At 46.5% G+C, this 27,688-nt stretch overlaps 1 pseudogene; it reads left to right on the forward strand.

The window, feature by feature from the left end:
* The first annotated feature begins 124 nt into the window (after positions 1–124).
* LOC100985236 (XK-related protein 8-like) lies at positions 125–27,688 on the forward strand (annotated as a pseudogene).

Consider the following 27,688-nt stretch of genomic DNA (forward strand, 5'->3'; position numbering starts at 1 on the left):
GGAGGATCACTTGAGCTCAGGAGGTCGAGACCAGACTGGGCTACATAGTAAGACCTCGTCCCTATTAAAAATCAAGAAAATTAGCCAGGCATGGTGATGCGTGCCTGTAGTCTCAGCTCCTCAGGAGGCGAGGCAGGAAGATGGCTTGAGTCTGGGAGATCAAGGCTGCAGTGAGCTAAGATCACACCACTGCGCTCCAGCCTGGGCAACAGAGTGAGGCCCTGTCTCAAAAAACAAAAAGCATGCTGAGCAAAAGAAACCAGACACAAGAGTGCATGTCATATGATCCCATGTATGTGAAACTACAGAAAGATAAATTTTAGTCTAAAATGAGAAAAAGGGCCGGGTGCGGTAGCTCAAGCCTGTAATCCCAGCACTTTGGGAGGCCAAGCACTTTGGAACACCTGAGGTCAGGAGTTCAAGACCAGCCTGGCAAACTTTAGTTGGCCATCTTTTTAGTAGAGATGGCAAAACTTCATCTCTACTAAAAATACAAAAATTAGCTGGACATGGTGGTGGATGTCTGTAATCCCAGCTACTCAAGAAGATGAGGCAAGAGAATCGCTTGAACCTGGGAGGTGGAGGTTGCAGTGAGCCAAAATCACGCGACTGCACTCCAGCCTGGGCGACAGAGTGAGACTCCATAACAAAAATAAAATAAAATAAAAATACAAAAACTTAGCTGGGTGTGGTGGGGGGGTGCCTGTAATCCCAGCTACTCAGGAGGCTGAGGCAGAAGAATCACTTGAACCCAGGAAGTGGAGGTTGCGGTAAGCCAAGATTGCACCAGTGCACTCCAGCCTGGATGACACAGCAAGACTCCCATCTTAAAACAAATAAGTAATATAAAGTGACACAAAGCAGGTGCCCAAAAGCAGGTGGTTGCCTAGCGCCAGGGATGGGGGTTATGGATGGATGGACTGGAAGGAACAGGAGGGAATAGTTTGGGGTGGTGGAAATGATCTCTATCTTGATTGTGGGGGGTTATGAGGGTGTATAAATTTGTCAAAACTGATAGAAAGGTACACTTAAACAGGGTGCCTTGTACCACGTATAAATTACACCTCAATAACATTGATTTTTTTTTTTTTTTACAAGCAATGGGCCAAAATGGCAGGAAATTACTGCTTCTGAAAGCAGACTGAGTTCGGGAATAATGTCCTCTATGACAACACCAGCACACCTTCATGTAGATACGGCTGATGACAGTTCTTGGGAACAAAATGATGATGGACAAATTGTGAATAATGGCGGTCCTCCACTACTGTCAATGATTTCACAGGTCAGATGCACATTAAACTAACTGTAACCAGAAAATGCAATGAAGCCGTGCCGTGATGACTCATGGGGTGGGGGAGTTACAGCCTCGGCTCTCTGGCAGGCTCACGGGGTGAGTGCAGGTTGCACGCCTTTGGCAGTAACTGCACGGAATTACAGCCAGCACGGATGATACGGATTTTCATAGACAGAACTTCCATGCTTCTTCCCAGGAAAACAGCAAAACGTCACTTGTTGACAATAGTTTAGTCTGCAGGTAGCTATCTTGCCCTTTCTGATTCTTGGTGCTGGTTAACATTAAGACAAAGAAAACAGGCTGGGCGCGGTGGCTCACGCCTGTAATCCCAGCACTTTGGGAGGCCGAGGCGGGTGGACCACTTGAGGTCAGGAGTTCGAGACCAGCCTGACCAACATGGAGAAACCTTGTCTCTACTAAAAATACAAAATTAGCTGGGTGTGGTGGCACATGCCTGTAATCCCAGCTACTCAGGAGGCTGAAGCAGGAGAATCGCTTGAACCTGGGAGGCAGGGGTTGCGGTGAGCCGAGACGGTGCCATTGCACTCCAGCCTGGGTAACAAGAGTGAAACTCCGTCTCAAAAAAACAAACAAAAACAGGCCAGGTGCGGTGGCTCAAGCCTATAATCTCAGCACTTTGAGAGGCTGAGGCAGGAGGATCACTTGAGGCCAGCAGTTTGAGACCAACCTGAGCAACATAGAAAGACCCTATCTATACAAAAAAATTAAAAAATTAGTCAGGCATGGTGGCACACACCTATAGTCCCAGCTACTCAGGAGGCTGGGATGGGAGGGTCCCTTGAGCCTGGGAGGTCAAGGCTGCAGTGAACTATGATTGATTGAGTCACTGCAGTCTAGCCTTGCTGACAGAGTGAGACCCCAACCCCCCACCCCCCAAAAAAAACAGGGCCGGGCACAGTGGCTCACACCTGTAATGCCAACACTTTGAGAGGCCGAATCAGGCAGATCACCTGAGGTCAGGAGTTCGAGACTAGCTTGGCCAACATGGTGAAATCCTGCCTCTACTAAAAATACAAAAATTAGGCGGATGTAGTGGCGGGCGCCTATAAATCTCAGCTACATGGGAGGCTGAGGCATGAGAATCACTTGAATCCGGGAGGCAGAGGTTGCAGTGAGCCAAGATCATGCCATTGCACTCCAGCATGGGCACATGAGTGAAACTCCGTCTCAAAAAAAAAAAAAAAAAAAAAAAAAAAGCCAGAGGCTTCAAAAATAACCTGAATGATTCCAGACTACCTAGAAGGAAGGAGTAGCTTCCTCTCACCCTCACTGGGAGAAATGCAGAGATAGGATAATGGTCTTTATGACTCCAAAAATGCCTAAGACAAGAACATGTCAACAAATAACTCCAATGAGAGCTTCTCAGTTCACATATGACCCCATTTCATCCTTGCAAGAACACTGGGCAAGAGATAACGTCTTAAAATTCCCATTTTACCAATAAAAAATTCCTAGCCAGACGTGGCAGTTCACACCTGCCATACCACCACTTTAGGAGGGCAAGACGGAAGGATAACTTGGAGCCAGGAGTTCGAGATCAGCCTGGGCAACAAAGCGAGATTCTGTTTCTTTTTTTTTTGAGACAGGGCCTTGCTCTGTCGCGCAGTCTGGAGTGCAGTGGTGCGATCTCTGCTCACTGCAAGCTCCGCCTCCTGGGTTCACGTCATTCTCCTGCCTCAGCCTCCAGAGTAGCTGGGACTACAGGCATCCGCCACCACGCCCGGCTAATTTTTTTTATTTTTGGTAGAGAAGGGGTTTCACCATGTTGGCCAGGCTGGTCTGGAACTCCTGACCTCAAGTGATCCGTCTGCCTCGGCCTCCCAAAGTGCTCGGATTACAGGCGTGAGCCACTGTGCCCAGTCGTGAGACCCACTTTACTCTTAATTTCCCCAATTCCTAGAATAGTGCATGGCCCACAGGAAATCCGCAGAATATATTTGCAGAATGAATGAATGACTTGCCAAAGGAATTAGGGCAAATAAGTAGATATCGAGTAAACATCCACAACCACCTGCCCCATACCCTTTTCAGCTCTGGGGAGATGGTGGCTCCTGTGGGGTCGGGGATTGGGGGTCTCCGTTCCTTTCATCCTCCAGCCTCGTGGGGGAGTCAAGTCTCCGCAGGCGGAGAGCCCGGATGCAGGCGCGGCTAGGCGGCCCTCTCTATGGTGAGCCCCCCGGTCCCTCCTCCGCAGCACCCGGAGGGCCTCTATGGTTCTTCCTGTCGTTAGTCGGAAGGGGGCGCTGTGCGCTTGCGCGAGGTGACGCCGGGGCAGGGCCGGAAGGAGTGCAGCGGCTGCCACGGAGCTCGCAGCTGCAGCTTTGGAGGAGTAAGCGGCGTGGTAGCGAAGGTCGCCGAACCCGCCTGGCTAGCCGGCGAGTTGAGTGGCGAGTGAGTGTCGGCTGCGGGGCGCGCTCGAGCTTCTGGGCGGGTCTGTGAGGCGAGGCGGCCTCCCTGCGTGACGCCTCCGTTGAGCTTCGGGGGTGGGGGCGGGGGCGCGGGCCGTTAGCACCACAGAGCTGTGGGGCGCGGCCGAGGCCCGGGCGGGATCGGGCCCGGGAGCTGGGCTGGGCGTCTCCAAGCCCCCTGCGGTGGCGAGGCGGGAGCGACACCCTCCCGCCAATTCGCGAAGTTTCGCGAGCCGGCCCCTCGGGCCGCTTCCCTCCCTCGGGCCCGAGGCCGCCGCGGAGGCGGTGTCCGTGCACCCGAGCGCGGCCTGGAGGAGCGGCGGGAGGCGGCCCGTGCCTGTGAACCCCAGCCCAGGCGGGCGGCGTTTTCCCTCCTCTCCCCTCACATCTGGAGCGCGTGTTGTTCCGCGAAAGTTGGCGACCGTCATCCGGCACTCGCGAGGGCGCCGCAAGTGCGTCAGACCTTTCTGCGGGGCGCTGGGGGCTGGCCCGGCTCGGGTGTCCGGGAGCTGGGCAGGGAGCGAGGCCGCTGTCCCCGCGTCGAGGTGGCTCTGCTCCCGGTGGAACGGGACCAGGGATCTAAGACTTGGGCCACTTGCAGCCAACCCTGGAGCGTGCGCGGCGTGCGGGTTACAGAAATTTCTGACAAATCCGCCAGGGCTCTGTGAATCCCTAAGGGCCTGGGTAGCAGTTGTCCTAGGTACTTTGATCGTGCAAAGAGAACGTTCTTTTTTTTTTTTTTTTTTTCCTCCCCCTTTTTTTTGAGACGGAGTCTTGCTCTGTCGCCCAGGCTGGAGTGCAGTGGCGCGATTCCGGCTCACTGCAAGCTCCACCTCCCGGGTTCAAGCCATTCTCCTGCCTCAGCCTCCCGAGTTGCTGGGACTACAGGCGCCCGCCACCACGCCCGGCTAATTTTTTGTATTTTTTAGTAGAGACGGGGTTTCACCGTTTTAACCAGGATGGTCTCGATCTCCTGACCTCGTGATCCATCCGCCTCGGCCTCCCTAAGAGCTGGGATTACAGGTGTGAGCCACCGCGCCTGGCTGTATTTTTTAATTTAATATTTAAATATGTATTTAAAATTTCTGTATGAATTTACATAAATGGTATCACACTTTCATTTAACGTTAATTTAACTGTGTTGTATCATATGAATTTTATGTATTCCTTTATTGAAGTCCAATAAGGCCATTTCCAATTGCTTTTATTACATATTTGCTGTAATGACCATCCCTGTCCGTATATTGTATTATGCATATTTCTTGGAGAACACACAGAGGTTTCTTTAGCTAATATACCTGGAAGTGGAATTGCTAAGTCACAGGGAATGTACATTTGTAATTTAGGGCGTATTGCTGATTGCTATTCAGAGTATCTTTTCCAAGTTACTATCCAAACCAGCAATGTATAAGATTTCCCATTTCTTACATACTTGCCTTTTTTGCCACCCCAGTGGTTTGAAACAGAATTCTTTTTTTTTTTTTTTTGAGACGGAGTCTCACTCTGTTGCCCAGGCTGGAGTGCAGTGCCGCGATCTTGGCTCACTGCAACTTCAGCCTCCCGGGTTCAAGCGATTCTCCTGCAGCAGTGTCTGGAGTGGCTGGGATTACAGGCGCGTGCCACCATGCCTGGCTAATTTTTGTATTTTTTAGTAGAGCTGGGGTTTCACCGTGTTGGTCAGGCTGGTGTCCAACTCCTGACCTTGTGTCCTGCCCGCCTCGGCCTCCCAAAGTGCTGGGATTACAGGCGTGAGCCACTGCGTCTGGCTGAAACATAATTCATTTTCTGATTTGCCTTTCCCTGATTATTAGTGAGGTTGAGCATCTTCTGTGTTTTCTTTTTTGTGAATTGCCTATTAATAAACTTAGCCCATTTCTTTGTTAGCATACTTGTATCAAGATGTGAATTCTCTGTCAGTACTTTGTCTCTTTAATGCGTGTATTTTAAAAATATGTTTTAATGTCATACGTTTTGAGTTTGTGCGTTTTTTTTTTTGACCCACCTCCTTGGATATGTTTTCTTAAGGAATGTTTTCAGCATAAGCTTCAGATGTTCCACTGACCAGATACATGGCAAGAGTTTTGATACTCCCTCATTCTTACTGTTCCTCTTTGCTTCCTTTTCAGCCCTTTTGAAACAGATGGTCACCATGTTTAGGTATTAGCAGTCCCGTATGTGCATGTCTGCATTTGAAAATGGAAGAGGGAAACAACAATGAAGAGGTAATTCACTTGAACAACTTTCACTGCCATCGGGGACAAGGTAAGTTGTTTGTTCTCACTTCATCCCTTTCCCTGTGGCTTTTTCTTTTAGTATCATAGCTGTATCTTTTGAAATGAACCTATTTTGTACCATTTAGAATCCAGGGACATTTCATTTTTGACATAAAAAGACTAGTTAGACTAGAATTGTATCAGATAATGATATTGCTGGCATGAATGAAGTGTAAGACTCATTCATCACAAATGGATTAATCAGCTATTAATTTGCTGGCAAGACGCTGTTAATATGCAGTCATTGAGTCTTAAGAGACAGTGTCAGCATCAGTTTTTGAAGGTGTGGTGATTATAAAGGAGTGCTCCACTAGGCCTTTATGATCTGAAATACTACAGGTGATGCTGAACCAGTCTTGTCCTCCCATGATGCCTAATTTCTTTTTTGCCAGAAGATTCTGTCTTAGCCTTGAGGGGAATTTTGGAACATGTATTTTTTTGTTCTGCAGTTTTGGGTTTTTTTCTTTCTTTTTTTGAGACGGAATTTCGCTCATTGCCCAGGCCAGAGTGCAATGGCGTAATCTCGGCTCACTGCACCCTCCACGTCCTGGGTTCAAGCAATTCTCCTGCCTCAGCCTCCCGAGCAGCTGGGATTATAGGCATGTGCCACTATGCCCTGCTAATTTTGTATTTTTAGTAGAGATGGGTTTTCTCCATGTTGGTCAGGCTGGTCTTGATCTCCCGACCTCAGGTGATCCGCCTGCCTCAGCCTCCCAAAGTGCTGGCATGAGCCACCCGCCTGGCCACATTTCTTAGTTTTCATTACAAAAGGGATAAATATGGGCCAGACAAATGGCTCACACCTTTAATCCTAGCACTTTGGGAGGCTGAGGCAAGAGGATTGCCTGAATCCAGGAATTCAAGGCTGCAGTGAGCTATGTTAGGCCACTGCACTCAAGCCTGGGAGACAGATTGAGACCTTGTCTCTATTTAAAAAAAATTTGTTATAAGTGATAAATACGCTGTTTTAAAAAATAAGTTCTCCTGAAGAATATAAAATGAAAAATATACTCTTTCCCCTCCTTCTGATCTGCAGAGGTGAAATAGTTGTAAATTTTTTTTTTTTTTTTTTTTTGGAGACGGAGTCTCGTTTTGTTGCCCAGGCTGGAGTGCAGTGGTGTGATCTTGGCTCACAGCAATCTCCACCTCCCGGGTTCAAGCAGTTCTCCTGCCTCAGTCTCCTGAGTAGCTGACATTACAGGCGTACTCCACCACGCCTGGCTAATTTTTGTATTTTTAGTAGAGACAGGGTTTCACCATGTTGGTCAGGCTGGTCTTGAACCCCTGACCTCGTGATCTGCTCGCCTTGGACTCCCAAAGTGCTGGGATTACAGCCATGAGCCACCGTGCCCAGCCTGGTGGTAAATTTAAACAAAATAGACAGTTCACTGAACACCTGTCCTCAAAGTTCGTATCTTATACTGTAGTTCTCAGTCTGGGGTGCAGGTGAGTTTCTTCCCTGCCAAGGCTGAGAAGGAAGGTCCCCTTTCCAGGTACTTAGCCCAATGTAGGTACTTTTTTCTAATTTGTACAGTGACACTGTTGGAGCCAGTAGTGGCCTTGTCTGATCCCACCACTGTACAGAGGCAACCACTGTCATCAGATTTATTTATATTTATTTATTTATTTATTTTCGAGACGGAGTGTCACTCTGTCACCTAGGCTAGAGTGCAATGGTGCGATCTCAGCTCACTGCAGTCTCCACCTCCCAGGTTCAAGTGATTCTCCTGCCTCAGTCTCCCAAGTAGCTGGGATTACAGGCATGCGCCATCATGTCTGGCTAATTTTTGTATTTTTGGTAGAGACGGAGTTTCCCATGTTGGCCAGGCTGGTCTTGAACTCCTGACCTCAAGTGATCCACCTACCTCGGCCTCCCAAAGTGCTGGGATTACAGGTGTGAGCCACTGCACCTGGCCTTCCCTTAATCTTTATCAATTTTACTTAACATGCTTCTCAGTAAGGCAAAACCATTAAGAGTATACACTACCTGGCCATAGATTGGTGATGTTGGTCAGTTCTGGAAATTTTGTAGCTGTTTCCTGTCTTCTGTAACTCTTCTCCCACAGTCTCCAAGTCTCTAAGTCCACCTCTTTGTCTCTGAGATGCATTCTGGATGGTTTCTTCAGATGTGTCTTCTAGCCCACAAATTTCTCTTCAGTAGAATGTAATCTCCTTTTAACTCATCCACTGTTTTTCGGTTATGGTATTTTAGCTTTTAATTCTCTTGGCTATTTTCCTAGAGTTTTGCTCTTTGCCTATATTTTTAGTCTTTTTTAAATTTCTTTAACCAATAAACGTAGCTTCTTTGTGAGTTTGATTGCGCTGATGTGTTAAGTTCTTGGGAATCATATTCTGTTCTTCCTGCTGGCTCCCGTGGTGCCTCATTTTCTTGTGTATTTTCTAAGTTTGACTCTAAGCTCATGTCTTGAGTTCTTGATAGAGTTGGTTTCTTTAGAGAGAATTGCTTTTGCTTCTTTCAAGTCCCCGAGGGCAGTGTCAGTTTGAAATGACTTTAGATTCCTGTCTTGAAGTTTTTGGATTACACAAACTTTTTTTTTTTTTTTTTTTTTTAAAGACGAAGTCTCACTCTCTTGCCCAGGCTGGAGTGCAGTGGCGCGATCCTGGCTTACTGCAGCCTCCGTCTCCAGGGTTCAAGTGATTCTTCTGCCTCAGCTTCCTGAGTAGCTTGGATTACAGGTGTGCACCAACATGCCCAGCTAATTTTTGTATTTTTAGTGGAGATGGGATTTCACCATGTTGGCCAGGCTGGTCTCGAACTCCTGACCTCAAGTTATCCCCCTGCCTCAGCCTCCCAAAGTGCTGGGAGACGTGAGCCACCGTGCCTTGCAAACCTTTTATTTATTTATTTATTTTGAGAGAGAGTTTTGCCCTTGTCGCCCAAGCTGGAGTGCAGTGGCATGATCTCAGCTCACTGCAACCTTCACCTCCCAGGTTCAGGTGATTCTCCTACCTCAGTCTCCCGAATAGCTGGGATTACAGGCATGTGTTACCTCACCCGGCTTGGATTACCCAAACTCTTAAAGCATTTTTTATTTTTCAACAAGAGACTCTACCTGGTTATTTAACCTTCCTTACAGTGAGGAAAGAAAGCCATTTGGTTATTTACATGCCAGTTACTCACTCTTCTGAAGCCTTTCCACATATTCTTTATTGTGTATAGTTTTTAAACTTGGTTATTGTATACCAATGTGTATATAATATACATAAAGAAAAATGAACAAAACAAAGATGCACAGCTCAATAATTTATCACAAACCAAACATTTATGGAACCACAACCCAGAAATCTTCAAGAAATAGAACGTTGCTATCCTTTTTGAACACTACATAAAGATTTTGTATAGTCTATAGTCTTTTGCGTCTGACTTCTTTTCACTCAGCATCATGTTTGTGAGGTTTATTCACGTTGGGTAGAGCCACAGTTTATATATTTTCCATTGCTAAGTGGTATTCCATTTATACCACTTAGCAATGAAATTTTCCATCTACTTTTGGTAGGCATTTGAGTTCTGACTGTTACAAATAATGTAGCTGTGAACATTCTCCTGCTTGTCTCCTGAACTCTACTTGCCCCACGCCCTGGCATCCTCCTTCCTATTGGCTATGTTTGCGTCTTCCAACAGAATTGTTTGTTGGAGATTTTTTTCCCCTCCTAAGCTTTTAAAATACTTTCTTTTTGGGTTTCCAAGTGGTGTGATAATAACTACATGTTTTTAAATTACTAAGCTTTATTTTTTAGAGCAGTTTTAGGTTTACAGGAAAATTGAGCAGCAATGACTACATTTTTACAATGAAAACTTTTTTGTAGGCTTCACTCATCTAAAAAGCAACTTATATGTGTGAATTGCTTTAACAACTCTTCAACAATACTGAGTTATGATGTATTTTTTGCAGTTAACTAGGGTAGGCGTGAAGTAGCATAAGTGACATTTCTTTGCTAATTGGCTGTGTTTTTCAAATATTTGTTTACTAATTGTATTTCCCTTGCGTGTGAATTGTTTACTTCTCTCTTCTCTTTGAATTCCTTTTTTTTTGGTTACTGTTTCCTGGTTATGAAATGTAATACAGGTTTGTTCATTACAGAAAATGCAAATGATAGAGAAAAGTATAAACTTAGCTCATTTATAGAACAATGATTTGAATACCAGATACCATGTTTTAGTATTTTTTAACAATTTAATCTCATAGAAATTGAGTATATTCCATGTTTTTGTCTCCTTCTGCAAATGAACGTCATGTTTAAATATATCTTCAAGATTGTCTAGAAAAATCACTAAAATGTAATCAAATTGACACCTTCTCTTACAGTTCTGTTCTCCTACTTCCTGAGTCTCACACGTGTACTTATTTTTAGGGACTTGCTGTCCCTCTGTGCTTTTTGTGTCACTCAGAAACATTGATCTTTAAACACATAAAAATTCTCGTGAAATCTAAAAAGCAAGGGAATGTACAGTCATTGTATTGCATCTTTTCAAGCCAATCTTGTTTTCCTGACACTGCTTTCCTTTCCATTATTCTCTGGACTCCTAGGACAGTGTTAACTCCACAACTAAACTAAAATGTTAATGGAAACTGGAAATAAGGCCCAAAGCTGAGTTGAGCAGGCTGGGATTTTGTTGTAGCTCAGTCTCAGTTGCTTTATGTGCGTCTTTAAATGGCCTTCAGATGGAACCATCTGGCCATTTTAAGCAGGAAGAGCCTATTCATTAGAGAACCACCTGGCAGGTAATCTACTCTGGCTGGTTAACTTAGATCTTTCACTCACACGTGGTCAACTTCAGTTGGATGAGGGCAGCAACAACTATCTAAGGGTTGAAAGGTTGGAGTACGGCTGGGCGCGGTGGCTCACGCCTGTAATCCCTGCACTTTGGGAGGCCGAGACGGGCGGATCACAAGGTCAGGAGATCAAGACCATCCTGGTTGACACGGTGAAACCCCGTCTCTACTAAAAATAGAACAAAATTAGCCGGGCGTGGTGGCGGGTGCCTGTAGTGCCAGCTACTCGGGAGGCTGAGGCGGGAGAATGGCATGAACCCAGGAAGTGGAGCTTGTAGCTTGCAGGAGGTGGAGCTTGCACCACTGCACTCCAGCCTGGGCAACAGAGCGAGACTCAGTCTCAAAAAAAAAAAAAAATATTGGAGTACTAGCCTGGCTTACTTTGCAGGAGTGCCTTCTCTAGAACTGCTAGCATGTCAGATCAGCTCAAGCGTGAGGTCATATGAAGAGGTGGGCAGATTGAAGTCCGACAGGCTTCCCCACTGCTTTTGCCCCAGGGTGCAGATATTAGAACAGAGGCTACCACTTGTTTCTGTAGAAGAAAAACTTTGTCCTTCATTTCCTGTGCCTCCAAATGTCACTTAACCTCCAGAAGAGTTGTGTTGGTAAGCATAATGAAGGGATTAAACTGGAAATGAATTTTGACAGTTTATAGTGAGAGCTTCTGATTTCTGCCATGTGGAACTTCATGTCTGTAGCATTTCAGTATTTGAAGTTCTTAATATTGTTGCAAATATAAAATGAATTGGGGAGAGATGAACCTCTCAAACATGTTTTGTTTTTTCAAGAAATCATATCTACTGTTCCATCTGTATTTCATGTAGAGGTGTATTTATGTATCATTTACTTGAGAAAACACGTAAAAACAGACCATTTTAAAGCTAGTCCGTGTCTGGTTTGTCACCACGTCAAATATGCACATGTAATGAGTTGCCTGGAACTCAGGCCTTTCCCTACAGACGGGATTTTTGCTGGTGGCTAATTCTCAGGTCAGCCTTCAAAGGTTTGCATAACCTCAGTGTACACCAGTGAATTCTAGGATGGAGAATTACCACTGATGACAATGGTTTTAAAGGAAAGTGTACTCGGAATTCTTGTCGCCCTCTGTAATAGGAGGAGTTTGCTGCTTTTTTTCCTCTCTTTGGGCCTCTGGCGTTGTCTTCTGTGGACTGGGCAGGCTGTGGTGGTAGGGAAGTGGGGAGCTTAGAGATGAAGAGTATATGGGAGTCCTGAAGTAACGGCAAAGGGAAATGCATTGAGATGTCAGGATGAGGGAGAAGGCTTTGACATGGGTCCCAGGCGGGGGCTGCAGAATCAACGAACGTCTCCAAACCAGTCCCCAAACACTGGCACCTGGATGAGAAAAGGAGCAGAGCTGAGCACTTTTTCTCTGCCCTCTTTCTGCCAGACCTCCTGTTCTACTATTACAGGCCTTACTATTGACATCTGGCAAAAGAGAACCAGTAGAAAGGGAAGTGTGTGAGAACTGCAGGTATAGCACCTAGGAGGTCATCTTAGAAATCTACTGGAGCAAGAGAAAGAACAGAGAAAAGGGGAAGTCCCCATTACCCTCCGAGCAAAGAAGCTTCCTTGCTACTGAATGTGGCTAGAGCTGTACCCCACCCACTCTGTCTTCACTACTGTGCAGTCGTTCCAAGGTGGTTGTCTGATTTGACTGTGAAGAGCCTGGATAGTTAACATCTGTTGGGTCTGGGTGGTGATACATCAGTGTGTGTTATCTCACTCTATATAGCCTTACTTTGGAAGTATTTCATGCTGATAATAGACAAAGCTAGTGGGTTTTGTGTGAAGAGAGTCTGTTCATAGGAAAACATGATCTGTTCATCAGTCTAGCTTAGCAGCTAGCTAAATAAACCAAGTGTAACTCAACGGCTCATAGATCTTTATATTACCATAGAGATTTATGTTACCACAGGGGTATAAAAAGTATTAATGAATTAACAGAAGGTCTTTTATATTTCATTTATTTATTACATCTCTTAGCAGACTGTTTTTTATCGTAAATGTGAACACACAGTTTTCCACTTCTTACTTGTTCATAGTTTTCTTGACAAAGAGTAGCTACTTTTCTTTCAAATTTTCCCATTTTGTAGTTTAACCAATAATAGTTTCAGTGACTTCATTACATTAACACCCAATTGATACATAAACTTCAGAGGAGTTTGCCTTAATCAGTATGTTCATTGCTTTTTAAATTTTTTATCTTTCACAAAGATAGAAATTCAGTGCAGTTGTTTGTTTATTTGTTTAGTTTTTCTGGGCTACAAACATCTTAATTTCTTGATAGGCCAGTTGTAATGTGTGACTAAGGACTATATTCTTCAAACATTGCATTTGAAGCAATGGGCAGGTCTGGGATTTGGAAGCAGTATGAAAGTAACATCATTTGTTTCTGCAGACTTTGTAATTTTCTTCTGGAAAACCCAGATTATCCAAAAAGAGAAGACAGAATCATTATAAATCCCAGTAGCAGTCTGCTGGCCAGCCAAGATGAGACAAAGGCAAGTGTCATGTTCGTGTTTTGCAGTCACTGCCTGGAAATGCTGTGCTTTGTTGTTGTTGTTGTTGTTGTTGTTGTTGTTATCTCTGTGGGAAGAAAGTGCTTTGTTGGGACAAGTTTTTAAAGACTAGCCGAGGGACATAGGATTTCAGAATATGTCTATACTTCAGTGCGATCTCCCAGTCTGAGCCACTTTGAATTCTGTCTTTAACTTCTATCTTTCCTTGTAATTCTTATCTTCCTTTTCCCACAAAGAATTGAACGAATCCTCCATATCTTTAATCCTACAAAGCAAATTCCTAAAGCAAAACAAGAATTGGCCAAAACTCTAAACATTTTATTATGAAAATTTTCAAACCTACAGAAAAATTGAAATATTTTACGTTGATCACCTGTATACCTACCACTGGTACTACTAAAAAGTTAACAGTTTACTGTATCCTCTTTATCACACATATGTCCTCTGTCTGTCCATCAGCACATCTTTGTTATGTTTCATTTCATGATAATGCATTTCAAAGTAAATTGCAAAAACATCAGTACACTTCCCTGTAAGTACTTCAGCATGCAGATCATTACCCAGAGTGGAATATCTTTTTTCTTCTGATGTGAGATTTGTATACAGCGTATCCTGTATATCTGTTTAACCAGATCTCATATCAAGATGTAAACAGTTTGGTTTTTAAAAACTTTAATCATTGTCATTATTTGTGATCTAAACTGGCATTTAGTTTGTTATATGGTAAAGTATCGTTGAGAACTAACTTTATTAAGATCTGTTGCTTGATCTTCCAACTCCCCATAGATTCTTTGACTATCTCTGTTACGTATTCTATAATAGAAAAAAAATAGTTGTTTGTAAATATGGTATGGAAAGAAGATGGCTGTAAGATTGGTTTAAATCCCCAACTATACTTCTTTACTAGTTATAACTAGTAAAACTAGTCTGCCGGCTCCAGACAGGTTTGTTTAACCTCTCTGAGCCACCATTTTCTCATCTCTCTTATAGGGCTGGTAACTTCCTTATAGAGTAATTAGAACAAATGTTATTCTTTTCTACACATAAATTCTTAAAATGATTTCCCCTACATGGGAAATGTATTGCCTGGCCTTTGATTTTATGCTTCTGTCTCGTTTCAGTTGCCTAAAATAAGACTTTTTTGACTATTCTAAATTGACTCCTCTTGACCAGCACTGCTTCATCCAAGCTGCTGACCTCCTCATGGCCGACTTCAAAGTGCTCAGTAGTCAGGACATCATGTGGGCCCTGCACGAGCTCAAAGGACACTATGCAATCACCCGAAAGGTACTCTACCTGGTCTTCCTGTTGGGGTCACACCTCTTGACTACATCTTCCCATGGTAACAGAATGAACAGTTCAGCTTGTGGAAATTGGGATGGTTTATGATTGCTAAGGAATTTATGAGGGTGAAGATAAATAGATGGGTATTTGCTGATCGTGAAGGGCTAAATGAAAAGAAATAATAGATAGATGAGAAGTAGAGAAGTTCTGCTTAGACCGTAAAAACATGTAGCGTAATACATTCTACTGTGGAATGCAGGAGTATGAGAGATGCATTCTAATCCTGCTCCTTCCTGATTTGCTTTCCGACTTGAGACAGGTCACACAACCATCCATCCCCCAGGTGGCTCAGTTATCAGTGATAGGACGTAAGGTCTGTAGAGAGTCCGGGAACACAGCAGTGTCCCCTCAGAAGAGAATGGGCAGCTACTGACAGCTCCCAGCATTCTCCCCCCAGGATCCTAAAATAGATGGCACTTAAAGGCCTTGGTTGAGGGTGAGGAGGGTGCTGGTTTGTGGTGGGTAACACAGGCGTCTTCCATGAAGGACAGCACACGGTGCATGCTTTGTAGCTGTGGCCAGAACAGGAGCGCACGCACCAGCAGAGACCTTGGCTTACTCCTCTCGGTCGCTCTTACTGCCATTAAATTCTATTCTACTGAAATTCTTGTGATTCTCAGCAAACACAGTGATGTTTCTTTTGTCCAAAGGACAAACGTGGAGTTATCGTAGTGGTTAAAATACTCATTGGGTCTTACCTGTAGGAAGGGAAGAACCAAGCCAAGGACTGTGGCTTATGCTGAGGTCTAGGCCAAGCCCCTTCCACTTTTTTTTTTTTTTTTTTTTGAAATGGAGTCTCGCTCTGTCGCCCAGGCTGGAGTGCAATGGCGTGATCTCAGCTCACTGCAGCCTCTGCCTCCCCAGTTCAAGCGATTCTCCTGCCTCAGCCTCCTGAGTAGCTGGGACTATAGATGCTCACCACCACGCCTGGCTGATTTTTGTATTTTTACTGAAGACGGGGTTTCACCATGTTGGCCAGGCTGGTCAGCAACTCCTGACCTCAGATGATCTGCCTGCCTCAGCCTCCCAAAGTGCTGGGATAACCTCGTGAGCCACTGCACCCGGCCAAAAAAAGACTGAAAGAAAAATAGGCTTTGAAAGGGTAAAACAGGAGGCAACCTAAGGTAGACCAAGGGTCTCCAGAAGGGCCTCCCTGAGCAAGGGACATTTAATCACAGACCCACATAGGAGTTTGGTGAAAGGGGTCGTGGAAGATGTTAGTATCATTTATTGGGGTGAGAACTAGTATAAACATCTGCTTTGGAGAGAAATAATCATGAATTCAGTCTGGGAAACGTTGGTTGCCAATGTGCTGAGAAGGGCCTGTGAGACATCTGAGTAAAAATAATTCATTGGGAGGTTGAATGGACTAGAAAGTTTGGAAAATACAGACTGTAGATAGGATTTTTTTTTTTAATCTCCTTGGGTTTTATGGTGATAGGACTTTGAGAGTCATCAGCATATGGAAAATCTCACCAGCCAGGATGAGGTACCCAGAGATACCAGGTGAGAAGAGAGGACTCCTGACATGTAAAGACCAAGCGGAGGAGGCAGGCAGACAGGAAGGAGGAAGTTGAGAGACTGGAGCGTCTGTATCATCATCATCATCATCATGGTTATTCTTGTTTAGAAACAGGGTCTGTCTCTGTCACCCAGGCTGGAGTACAGTGGCCCAATCATGGCTTATTGCAACCTTGACCTTCTGGGCTCAAGCCATCCTCCTGCCTCAGCTTCCCATGTAGCTAGGACTGCAGGTGCGCGCCACCACACCTGGATGATCTTTCTATTTTATTTTTTGTAGAAATGGGGTCTTGCTAGATAGTGCAGGCTGGTCTTGGAACTCCTGGCGTCAGGCTATCCTCCCACCTGAACCTCCTAAAGCACTGGGTTGCCACCATGCCCAGCCTATGTTATTAAATGCTGCTAAGAGTTTGTGCAAGGTGAGGACTAAAATGTAGATGGTAGACTTATAGACTTGGCCACTCAATAATAAGCATAGATTAGTAAGTGCAAAGGCAGGGTAGATGCCAAATTAGAGACAGCTGGAAAGCTTGTGGTCATAAGGGTGAGGTGGTGAAACAGCAGATAAACAGCTCCTTTGATAAGTTTCTCTACAAAGAGGGGAAGAAGAAAGGGGCTGGCATTGAAAGAGAGATGAGATCACCTTCTCAACACCGCCACACTGGGGATTAAGTCAGCAGGAGTTTCAGACAAACACTGCATCATAGCCACCCACCTTCTCATTGCCACCCAGACTGGGACCCCAGCCTGCCCTGCACCCTAACAGCGTAGCCACAGGACATGAGCCCCAAGGCCTCCTATCCCCTGCCACAGTCAGGAGTCCCACCCAGTCTTCCTGAAAGGCTCCCACTCTTCCTCCTCTTCCAGGCAGAATGGCCTTACCTCACACACCCTTCCTTCCGTTTCAAATCAGGTACCCCTTCTCCCTCCTGTTTTTAGGATGGCAAAGACTTGAGCACTTTTTTTTTTTTTTTAAGACAGAGTCACGCTCTGTCACCTAGGCTGGAGTGCAATGGTGCGATCTCAGCTCACTGCAACCTCCGCTTTCCAGGTTCACCGATTCTCCTGCCTCAGCCTCCCAAGTAGCTGGGATTACAGGTGCATGCCACCACGTCCAGCTAATTTTTTGTATTTTTAGTAGAGACGGGGTTTTGCCATGTTGTCCAGGCTGGTCTTGAACTCTTGACCTCAGGTGGTCCACCTGCCTTGGCCTCCGAAAGTGCTGGGATTACAAGCGTGAGCCACCGCGCCCACCCTAACTTGAGCACATTTAAATCCTGATAAGGAAAATCTAACAGGGAGAAGCTGAAGGTAGGAAAGAAAAGGGATCCTCACCAGTGGAAGGATTTTGAACTCCAGCATCCTGTTGAAGGGTGGGGTGGATATAGGTGCATGCAGAGAAGAGCGTGGGGGAAGCAGGTTAGGGGAGAGTAAAGAGGAGCATTGACCAGAAAAACAACATGGAAGATTTGCCTACAGAATGGGACTCACCAGTCCATTGTCATGTGATTTAACCTGTACTTATTCAAGGACAGCTTGGACAGTTTTGTTTTGTTTGAGACAGGGTCTCCTGTGTTACCCAGGATGGAGTGCAGTGGCGCAATCATGGCTCACTGCAACCCTGCCTCAGGCTCAAGTGATTGTCCTATCTTAGCCTCCGAGTACCTGGGACCACAGCTGTGGACCACCACGCCCAGCTATTTTTTTATATTTTTAGTAGAGACGGGGTGTCCCCATGTTGCCCAGGCAAGCCTTGAACACCTAAGCTCAAGTAATCCACCCCCGTCATCCTCCCACAGTGCTAGGATTACAGGTGTGAGCCGCTGCACCCAGCCAACAGTTTTTCTTTTCCCTAGTTAGTCTTTAATCTGTCAGTAAGTATTTTGCTTCCACCACTGTACCAGTTTATGAAAGTCAGAGAAAATGAAAATAAAGAAATGCTGCCTATTTATTTTACCACTGCCTATTCCTTTTTTTTTTTTTTTTTTTTTTTTTGAGACATAGTCTCACTCTTGCCCAGGCTGGAGTGCAGTGGTGCGATCTTGGCTCACTGCAACCTCCGCCTCCCGGGTTGAAGCCATTATCCTGCCTCAGCTTCCTGAGTAGCTGGGATTACAGGCGTGTGCCACCATGCCCGGCTAATTTTTGTATTTTTAGTATAGATGGGGTTTCACCGTGTTGGCCAGGCTGTTCTCGAACTCCTGATCTCAAAGGATCCGTCCGCCTTGGCCTCCCAAAGTGTTGTGATTACAGGCTTGAGCCACCGCACCCAGCTGCCACTACCAATTGTTAGCCATGCTGGGAAGAAAGCTGAAACTGTGTTAAAATGGCATTTGGGGGTTGCCTGTCTCATGTATTCTTATTTTCCATTTACAGAAGGAACCTTTCCCTTTCTCAATTTTTAGGCCTTTTCTGATGCCATTAAAAAATGGCAGGAGCTATCACCAGAAACCAGTGGAAAAAGGAAAAAGAGAAAAGAAATGAACCAGTATTCTTAAATTGATTTCAAGTTTGAACAAGGTAATGCAAACTGTGTTGCTGGCAGTGTGTAGCTGCAACACCGTACCTTTTCTTCTTCACAGTCAGTGAAGGAAGCCGTGCTACAGGTGTCTGCTGAGCATCTGGACAGGAACTATTTTCTCAGCACGTCAAAATTTTTAGAAAGTGGCTGCCCTTGTTGGCTTCCTTCTTCCTACTTAAGATAAACTGTGAGAGGAAAATTTTGTGTGGTGTTAGAAAATTCATGTGTGAGAAGGTATTTGAGTGTGCTGTTAAGCTTGGGGGGAAAAACTGGTCTTGAAGGTTTGATGCGAATTGGCTGTGTTATTAGGTAAAAACTACCCAGACTTATGAATGAGGGCTTACTGCAGAGGGTCACTTATGCAACTGAGAGAATGGCTAATAGCCACGTTTCTCCAAAATTCTGTCATTCTTATTGATGAAATAACTGCTGAAAACCCTTTTGAAGAGGTTACTTCAGGTCTGATCCCCAAAAATGTAAACTTGAGTGTTAAAACAACTCAGATTTTATCTGAGTTGCTTCCACCCAGTAAAGGAGTTTACTACAACTTTTCTAGAGATCATCCCTTTCTGTTACATGTGTACTTAATTACCACACTTGATTTCAGGTATGACTAAGTGGAAACTCAGGTAACTATAAAGCTGGAAAGTATTTGTATATACTATGAACTTTTCAGGCTCTAAAAGAAAATCCCTTAGGCTATGACTCCTGAGGTTCCTAAGCCAGTCTGTGGAGCAGTGCTCTGCTGACATGACATTCGCCCTGGCCTGTGGCAGAATGTAGAACTAGGGACAGTGTGCAGGTGGTTTTTCATTCAGCCAGATTTACCCAGAGTTCAGAACAGGCATCCTTGTACATAGCCATACAGCGTTTGTTTCTGACTTCAGTGGCGGAGAAAGTGCTACTTTGCAAGATAGTTGACTTCCTTGTTGGTCCGCTCTGTCTTTTAGACAGTTCTTCCTTTATGTTTGTCAGCATGTACTTCCTGAAATGTCCTGCCATGGTTGTAGTTCTTGCCTGTGGAGAGAGATTCTGGCTGTTGCCCGTTCGTCAGCCTGACTGCCCTTCTCCTCTTCCCTGTGCGCCCCTCTCTAGCTTGTCAGGGTCTCTTTGAAAGTTGGGGTATAGAAGACTGCACATCATACTCCACATGAGGTCTGCTCACATTCAGCCTTGCTCTTTTCACCCACATTGCTGTCAGGTCATAAACCTGTCTCAGTTTTGCTGCATCTCACATTTTCCCCTGTTAACTTCATTTTATTTGATTCAGTTTCTTGTTTTAGGTATAGCACTTTAATTTAGGTGCTGATTCTTTAATTTTACTTATCAGATAATCTTGAAGGACCCTGGAAGTATAAGATAGAAAATACACTTGATTTACGTTAGTAGTTTAATGTTTATGACTCACACTTAGCCTATTTTAACAGCTTTTTATAAGGACACAGGCTAAGAATCCCTCATCTGTTCCAGGGATTCCATTTTTCTCACTGCTCTTTGGGCTATAATTGCTTGACTCAAACAGTGAGACAGGGTTCTCCCTCCTCTGTCCTTTTTATGGTCGTGCAGGAAAATACATTAGAGGGAAGTTTATAGACTTAATTGTATTTATTTTTAAAAATAAAGGACTGAGGCCGGGCGCGGTGGCTCACGCCTGTAATCCCAGCACTTTGGGAGGCCGAGGTGGGCGGATCACGAGGTCAGGAGATTGATACCATCCTGGCTAACACTGTGAAACCCCGTCTCTACTAAAAATACAAAAAATTAGCCGGGCATGGTGGCGGGCACCTGTAGTCCCAGCTACTCAGGAGGCTGAGGCAGGAGAATGGCATGAACCCAGGAGGCGGTGCTTGCAGTGAGCCGAGATCGCGCCACTGCACTCCAGTCTGGGTGACAGAGTGAGACTCCATCTCAAAAAAAGTAAATAAATAAAAATAAAGGACTGAAAATAAATCTTACTACTTTAACGTGATAAACTACAAAAAGAACCGAGTAAAGATGAAAGAAATAATAGTGAAAATTTTTTTTAATTTGTAGCATTGATAATTATAGTAATTAACATTTATTGAGCACTTAATATGTACCAGTCACTTTTCTAAGTGCTTTAATGGATTATTTCATTTATGTTTCAAATAGCCTTATGAGATGTATGTGCCATTGTTATCATTTTATAGAAAAAACTGAAGCACAGAGAGGTTAAGTAACTTGGCAGTTGTTACACAGCTAGCGAGTAGCCGAGCTGGGAATCTGGCTTCAAAGCTTACTCTCTAACCATGTGCTTTTCTGTTCCCATAATACCAAAAACTGGTTTTGTTTTTTGTATGTTTTTTTTTTAATTTTGAGAGGGAGTCTGCTTCCCAAGCTCAAGCAATTCTCCTGCCTCCGCCTCTCAAGTAGCTGGGTTTAATTACAGGTGTGCGCCATCACGCCTGGGGGTTTCACCATGTTCGACAGGTTGGTCTCGAACTCCTGACCTCAGATGATGCACCCTCCTCGGCCTCCCAAAGTGCTGGGATTACAGGCATGAGCCACACTGCGCCTGGCCCCAAAAACTTGTTTTCTGAAGAAAAAGTTTGAATTTAAAAATATGTGAGAATGAGCAAGAGAAAAGGAGAATCAAAATAAAATGTATTAGGAACCAGATAGTAAATGTTAAGATCAAGAGATTACCAAGAACAGACAAGCCCACCCTGCCTGCCTGCTCTTCAGTGTGTTATTGGGTCCTTCCAAGGGAAGTGACAGTACATGTCTGGTGAATGAGCTTGTGATGAGTGAATGGGATTCCCTCCCAATAGGCAACTGAGAGCAAAGTTCTGGGTGGAGGGTCCTTGGTGCATCCTCCACTTACTCTTCATGCCAATGGGTACCTCAGGCCTGTCTGTCCAACCTCTGGACTTTCTTAACTCTGCCCCAGTCTCCATCCTTAACCACTCAGGGCCAGCCTCTTACATGGGATTCCTCCTTCCAATCTAACCCTCCTCCAGCCCCTCCCCTGTGTGGCTGGGGTAAGGCAGAGTCTGATCCCATCTGGCCTGGCCTGTGCCCAGAAGTGCCCAAGAGGCAAGTGTCCTCTTGCCCACAGGACCCCAGGAGATGATGGGCACACTAAAGTTTGAGAACTACTGCCTCAGGCAACTTTATAACATGCCTTTCCAATTCAGGTTTGGATCCAAATCCTCATTCCAGTACTTATTAGCTGCTTATAATTTTTTGTTTGTTTTAAAGAGGCAGGGTCTGGTCAGGCTTGGTGGCTTATGCCTGTAATCCTAGCAGTCTGGGAGGCTGAGGTGGGCGGATCACTTGAGGTCGGGAGTTCGAGACCAGCCTGCTGAAAATGGCAAAAGCTCATCTCTACTAAAAATACAAAAGTTAGCCAGGTGTGGTGGCGCATGTCTGTGATCCCAGCATCCCAGCTACTCCGGAGGCTGAGGCAAGAGAATCACTTGAAGCTGGGAGGTGGAAGTTGCAGTGAGCCAAGTTTGTGCCACTGCACTCTAGCCTGGGCAACAGGTGACAGAAGCAGACTCTGTCTCAGAGAGAAAAAAAAAAAAGGCAGGGTCTCTGTTTCCTGGGCCAGAGTGCAGTGGCACAATCATGGCTCACAGTGGCCTTGAACTGGGCTCAGGCAGTCCTCCTGCATCAGCCTCATGAGTAGCTTGGACTACAAGCTCATACCACCAGGCCCAACTAATTTTAAAAAATTCTTTGTAGAGATGGGGCTTGCTGTGTTGTCCAGGGTGGTCTCAAACTCCTGGCCTCCAGTGATCCTCTTGCCTTGGCCTGTCAAAGCGTTGGTATTACAGGCGCGAGCCACTGCACCCAGACCTTATTAGCTTCTTGATCCTGTTTCTCCATCTGTAAAATGGGCTCTTGTGAGAAGTAAACAGGACAAGGTTTGTGATGAGCTTGGGACAGTGCTTAGCCAGCAGAAGTAGGTGTATCGATCCCCCCTTTTGTTTTTTTTTTTTTGAGATGGAGTCTCATTCTGTCGCTAGGCTGGAGTGCAGTGGCAAGATCTTGGCTCACTGTAACCTCCGCCTCGCAGGTTCAAGAGATCCTCCTGACTCAGCCTCCTGAGTAGCTGGGACTACAGGCGTGCACCACCACAGCCGGCCAGTTTTTTGTATTTTTAGTAGAGACGGGGCTTCACCGTGTTAGCCAGGATGGTCTCGATCTCCTGACCTCGTGATCCACCCGCCTCAGCCTCCCAAAGTGCTGGGATTACAGGTGTGAGCCACCACACCTGGCCTCGATCCCCGTTTTACAGATCAAACAAGTTCAGTGAGGTTAGGACATTGCCGAAGGCCCCATAGCATGGATGTGAGGAGCCAGGTTGGACCTGTGTGCATTCATTAGATGGGTGGGAGGCTGAGGAATTCACAGGACGCTAACCTGGCCCTCTGGACATCTGTGTGTGCTGCTTAGGTGCATGCAGGAGCTGCGGCAGGGGCTGCTGGTGTGGCAGCAGGAGGAGCCCTCTGAGTTTGACTTGGCCTACGCCAATTTCCTCTCCCTGGACATCAGCATGCTGCGGCTCTTTGAGACCTTGGAGACGGCACCACAGCTCACGCTGGTGCTGGCCATCATGCTGCAGAGCGGCTGGGCTGAGTACTACCAGTGTGAGTGAAGGCCAGTGGCTGGCCCCCCTGTCGTGGCTTGGGGGGTCTCTCTCAAATGTCAGAGCTGTTTTTATTCTTTTATAAAGGCTGCTTAGAAAACAGGAGAACAGGCTTTAGTCAAGCAGATCTGGCTTGAAACCTAAAGTCATTCTGCAGCTGTTTGAGTTTGGACAAATGCCTTGACCTCTCTGAGTATGTTTGTTCTCATCTGAAAAACGGACATAAATCCTCCTGCCTCATAAGGTTGATGAAAGGATTAAGTGAGGTGATGCAAAGAAAGCCCATTTCCTGGTACATAAGTTCCTGGTACAGAGTCTCACTCTGTCGTCGCCCATAGTGGAGTATAGTGGCCTGATCATTGCTCACTGCAGCCTCGACCTCCCAGGCTCAGTTGATCCTCCTGTCTCAGCCTCCTGAGTAGCTGGGAGTACAGGCATGTGTCAACCATGCTGGCTAATTTTTCTTTTCTTTTCTTTTTTTTGGTAGAGATGAGGTCCCACGTTGTTACCTAGGCTGGTCTTGAACTCCTGAGCTCAAGTAACCTCCTACCTCAGCCTCCTAAGGTGCTGGGATTACAGGTGTCGGCCACTGTGCCTGGCCCACAAGTCTTAATTGTAACTTTTATAATTTTGAAGATAATAAAGTGTGTAAGGTGCCTGATACAGAGTAGGTAACTTTTTTGTTAAGAAACAATTTAATACGTTGGGATGTGCACAGGTTGCGTGAGGCCAGAGTTGGAGACCATCCTGGGTAACATAGTGAGACCTCATCTCTTCAAATTTTTAAAAAAGAAACAAGAAACAATATATTGAATGCCTTCATCCAGTCAGGTTTTCATTGTGCCTCTCTTTTCTGCCTGTTACTGTGCTGACGACACAGCAGTGAACAAGATGAACCCAGCCCCTGCGCTGCTAGGATGATAGACTAAAACAAGTAGCTACTGTACAGCATGTTGAGTGACTGGAAAAGGGAGAGGCAGGTGGCAGAGGCTCACAGGGCCCCCTAAGCATGGGTGAAGTTTATAGTGAGGAGCTTTGGGAGGGTTTTTGCCCATAAAGGGAAGGTGACTTGCCTGTTTTCACAGACTCAGACAGTGGCCAAGCTAAATAGGGCTCCCACTCACATCCGATTCAGGGTCCAAGCCTTCCCCTTTGCCTTCCTCCACCACTGCCATAAATGCCACAGCCTCTCAAGGAACCAGTCCTCATTCTACCGTCACTTGCTGTGTGACCCGGAGAGCCTTCCTGTGGAAGATGGAGGTTGGACTCAATCTCCAAGGGCCCTTTCATCTTGTTAGTCTGAGTCTATGTATTGATTGAAAAAACGATAATAGCAGCTGTCACTGTTAGCCAGGTGCCAGCTATTAGCCAGGCCCGGTGGGAAGCACTTACAGTCATCATTGCTCATGTTCACAGCAGCCCTATAGGTTTGTGCTAGATTGATCTCCATTTTTAAAGAGGTGCAGAAAGGTGAGTGACTTGCTCTGGGTCACTGGGCACTCACTGGGCACATGTTTTTGTCTGTTGAGGATGGGGGAGGTCTAGAACCAGGGCCAAGTGCAGACAGTCTGCACTGCATGTATGGCACGGGGTAAGGGGACGAAACAGATTTTCCCTACTTTTTATTTAGCAAACATCTCTTTCGCTGCTATGTGCCAGGTACTGGGCTGCTGGGGGATCCCAAGTGAGCAGAGTCTGTTTTCTACCCTCGAGGAGCTCAGAGAAAAGGAAATAGATAATTACTATGTGATGAGACTCCAGACAGAGGTGGGTGGCATGTTACAGGGATACCTGACACAGCTGAGTGGGTGGCATGGGGTCAGGGTGGGGCCTGTGGGGTGATGGAGGAGTAGGCCAGGGAAGTGAGGCATGTGCTTCTGGCGACCTAACAGCCTGGGCAGAGCTTGTCAAGGTCACGGAAGGTGGCATGCTGGGGAAACTGGAAGAACATCAGCCCTGCTGAGACCTGGGTGAGGGTAACAGGCACAGCTCTGTTTCCAGGCTAGGAGTGGGTTCTGGGCGCCTAATAGGTTTCCAGTAAACGTCTGTTGAGTGACTGGGATGGACGGGGACGGGAGGAAGCAGTCAGGAGATGTGCCGGTGCCACTTGCATCCCTCCTTGGAGGCCCTTGTGCTTCTGCTCCAGGATGGGACAACCAGGAGATGGGATAGGACCCTAGGACCCCTGTTGTAAACTTCTGGATCTTGGAAAATCAAGACTAGGGGTCAGTCCGATGGCCTTTGGTCTTGGAGGGGAGGGAAGGGGAGTGGGGAGACCTTCTATCCACACAGCAGGGACATCTTTCCTGGCCCTGAGGGCAGCTTTAGCCAGAGCCTGTTGCCACCCCATGGGATTTTCTACTCCCTTTTTGAGACTAAGAAAGAGGCAACTGAGACTGTTGATTTTCAGACACAAGAAAGGCTTGTGTTCTTCCCAGAAAGAAAGGGTTATGGGGCCCTGAAAGACGCCCAGGGTGCAGCCAAGGCCCAGGGGTGCTGAGTGCTGGGTGGGCCACAAGTCACACCCTCTCATCTTTGACAAATACCACCTGGATATAGCACCTGTGCAGCAAAGCACTGTGGTGAGGGGCAGGTTCCATGTTAGGAGTCGTAGCTTTGTTTTTGGTTACGGGAACTCGCTGGGTCTTCTCCAGCTTCAGATTTGCCTTCAACAAACGAGGGATTCTAATACCTACCCCAGGGTTGCTGGAGGGCCCCCACGGTACCCGCGACCCCTGGGGAATGCCAAGCAGGCTGGCTCCTGGACTCACTGTTCCCTCCTACTCCTTGCAGGGGTTGGCATCTGCACATCCTTCCTGGGCATCTCGTGGGCACTGCTCGACTACCACCAGGCCTTGCACACCTGCCTCCCCTCCAAGCCCCTCCTGGGCCTGGGCTCCTCTGTGATCTACGTCCTGTGGAACCTGCTGCTACTGTGGCCCCGAGTCCTAGCTGTGGCCCTGTTCTCAGCCCTGTTCCCCAGCTATGTAGCCCTGCATTTCCTGGGCCTGTGGCTGGTACTGCTGCTCTGGGTTTGGCTTCAAGGCACAGACTTCATGCTGGACCCCAGTTCCGAGTATCCTCTATTTCTCCTGGTTCAACGTGGCTGAGGGCCACACCCGAGGCCGGGCCACCATCCACTTGGCCTTCCTCCTGAGTGACAGCATTCTCCTGGTGGCCACCTGGGTGACTCATAGCTCCTGGCTGCCCAGCAGGATTCCACTGCAGCTGTGGCTGCCTGTAGGAGGCGGCTGCTTCTTTCTGGGCCTGGCTCTGTGGCTTATGTGCTACTGCCGGCTGCACCCTAGCCCCTGCTGGGAGCCCAACCCTGACCCAGGTGGACAGGGCCCAGAGTCTACTTTCCTCAGAGGGGTATCAGCTGCCTCAGACCCAGTTAGCACAGAACTTTTTCCCCAAGGCTGAGGCTGAGGCTGCTTCGCCAGTGAAGGGAGAGGTGAACGGCGTCCTTTGAAGCAGGATCAGACCCAGCCGGCAGAGATGGAGAGTGACTGCTGGCAGAAGGCAGGCGAGGATAAGCTAATGATGCTGCTGTGGCCTCCATGCACTCAGCAAGAGTGGGATGCCTGTGCTGGGCCGGGCACCAGGGATGGTGCTGAGTGGGGCAGAGGCCTGCCTTCAAGGAGTTCACAGTGAACAAGATGAGAAGGGCTGGGCCCTGCAGGGTCAAGAGCCCCAATTACGTACAAGACACTTTGGGAGGAAAGAAGACTACCTTTTCTTTTCCCCCTGCCATTGGTATAGCTGGTGCCCCAAAACTTTCACCTCCCTCCCTGGCCACTTCTAAAATGATTGGTATAAGGGCTTCCCCACCCCTTAGCTCCCCTATCCTGGGCTAGAAGGCCACAGGGACTGTCCTCTAGAATTCTTCCTCCCCTCCCCCACACCATTCATTCAATTCATGAAACAAATCTTCACCGAGAGCAGTTTATGTGCTAGGAACATCATTCTATCCTTGCAACCTGGAACAAGACCAGCTACCACCTTAGCTTCATCCCCTACTTGCACCAACCAGTCCCAGGTTAGATCTCAAATGCTGGAAGTCAGGGATGTCCAACTCTGGGCAGCCCCAGTCAGAACCTCTAGGATCTCAGTGCAGCTGGCATGGCCTCTGCTCTTGCTGTCAAGGGGCTGCTTTTCAACCAAGAGCCTTGTGAGCCTGGTCTGAGCCTTGCACAGCCACTGAGTATTTTTTATTCCTTAGCCAGTGTACCTCCTACCTCAGAGTCTATGTGAGAGGAAGAGAATGTGTGTCCCTGTGGGTCTCTGCAAGTGACAGATGTGTTGTTTTTAACAGTATTATTAGGTTATAATTAAAGCCTCATGAAATCCTCTAA

This window comes from Pan paniscus, chromosome 6 (genome assembly GCF_029289425.2).
Source record: "Pan paniscus chromosome 6, NHGRI_mPanPan1-v2.0_pri, whole genome shotgun sequence".
NCBI lineage: Eukaryota > Metazoa > Chordata > Mammalia > Primates > Hominidae > Pan > Pan paniscus.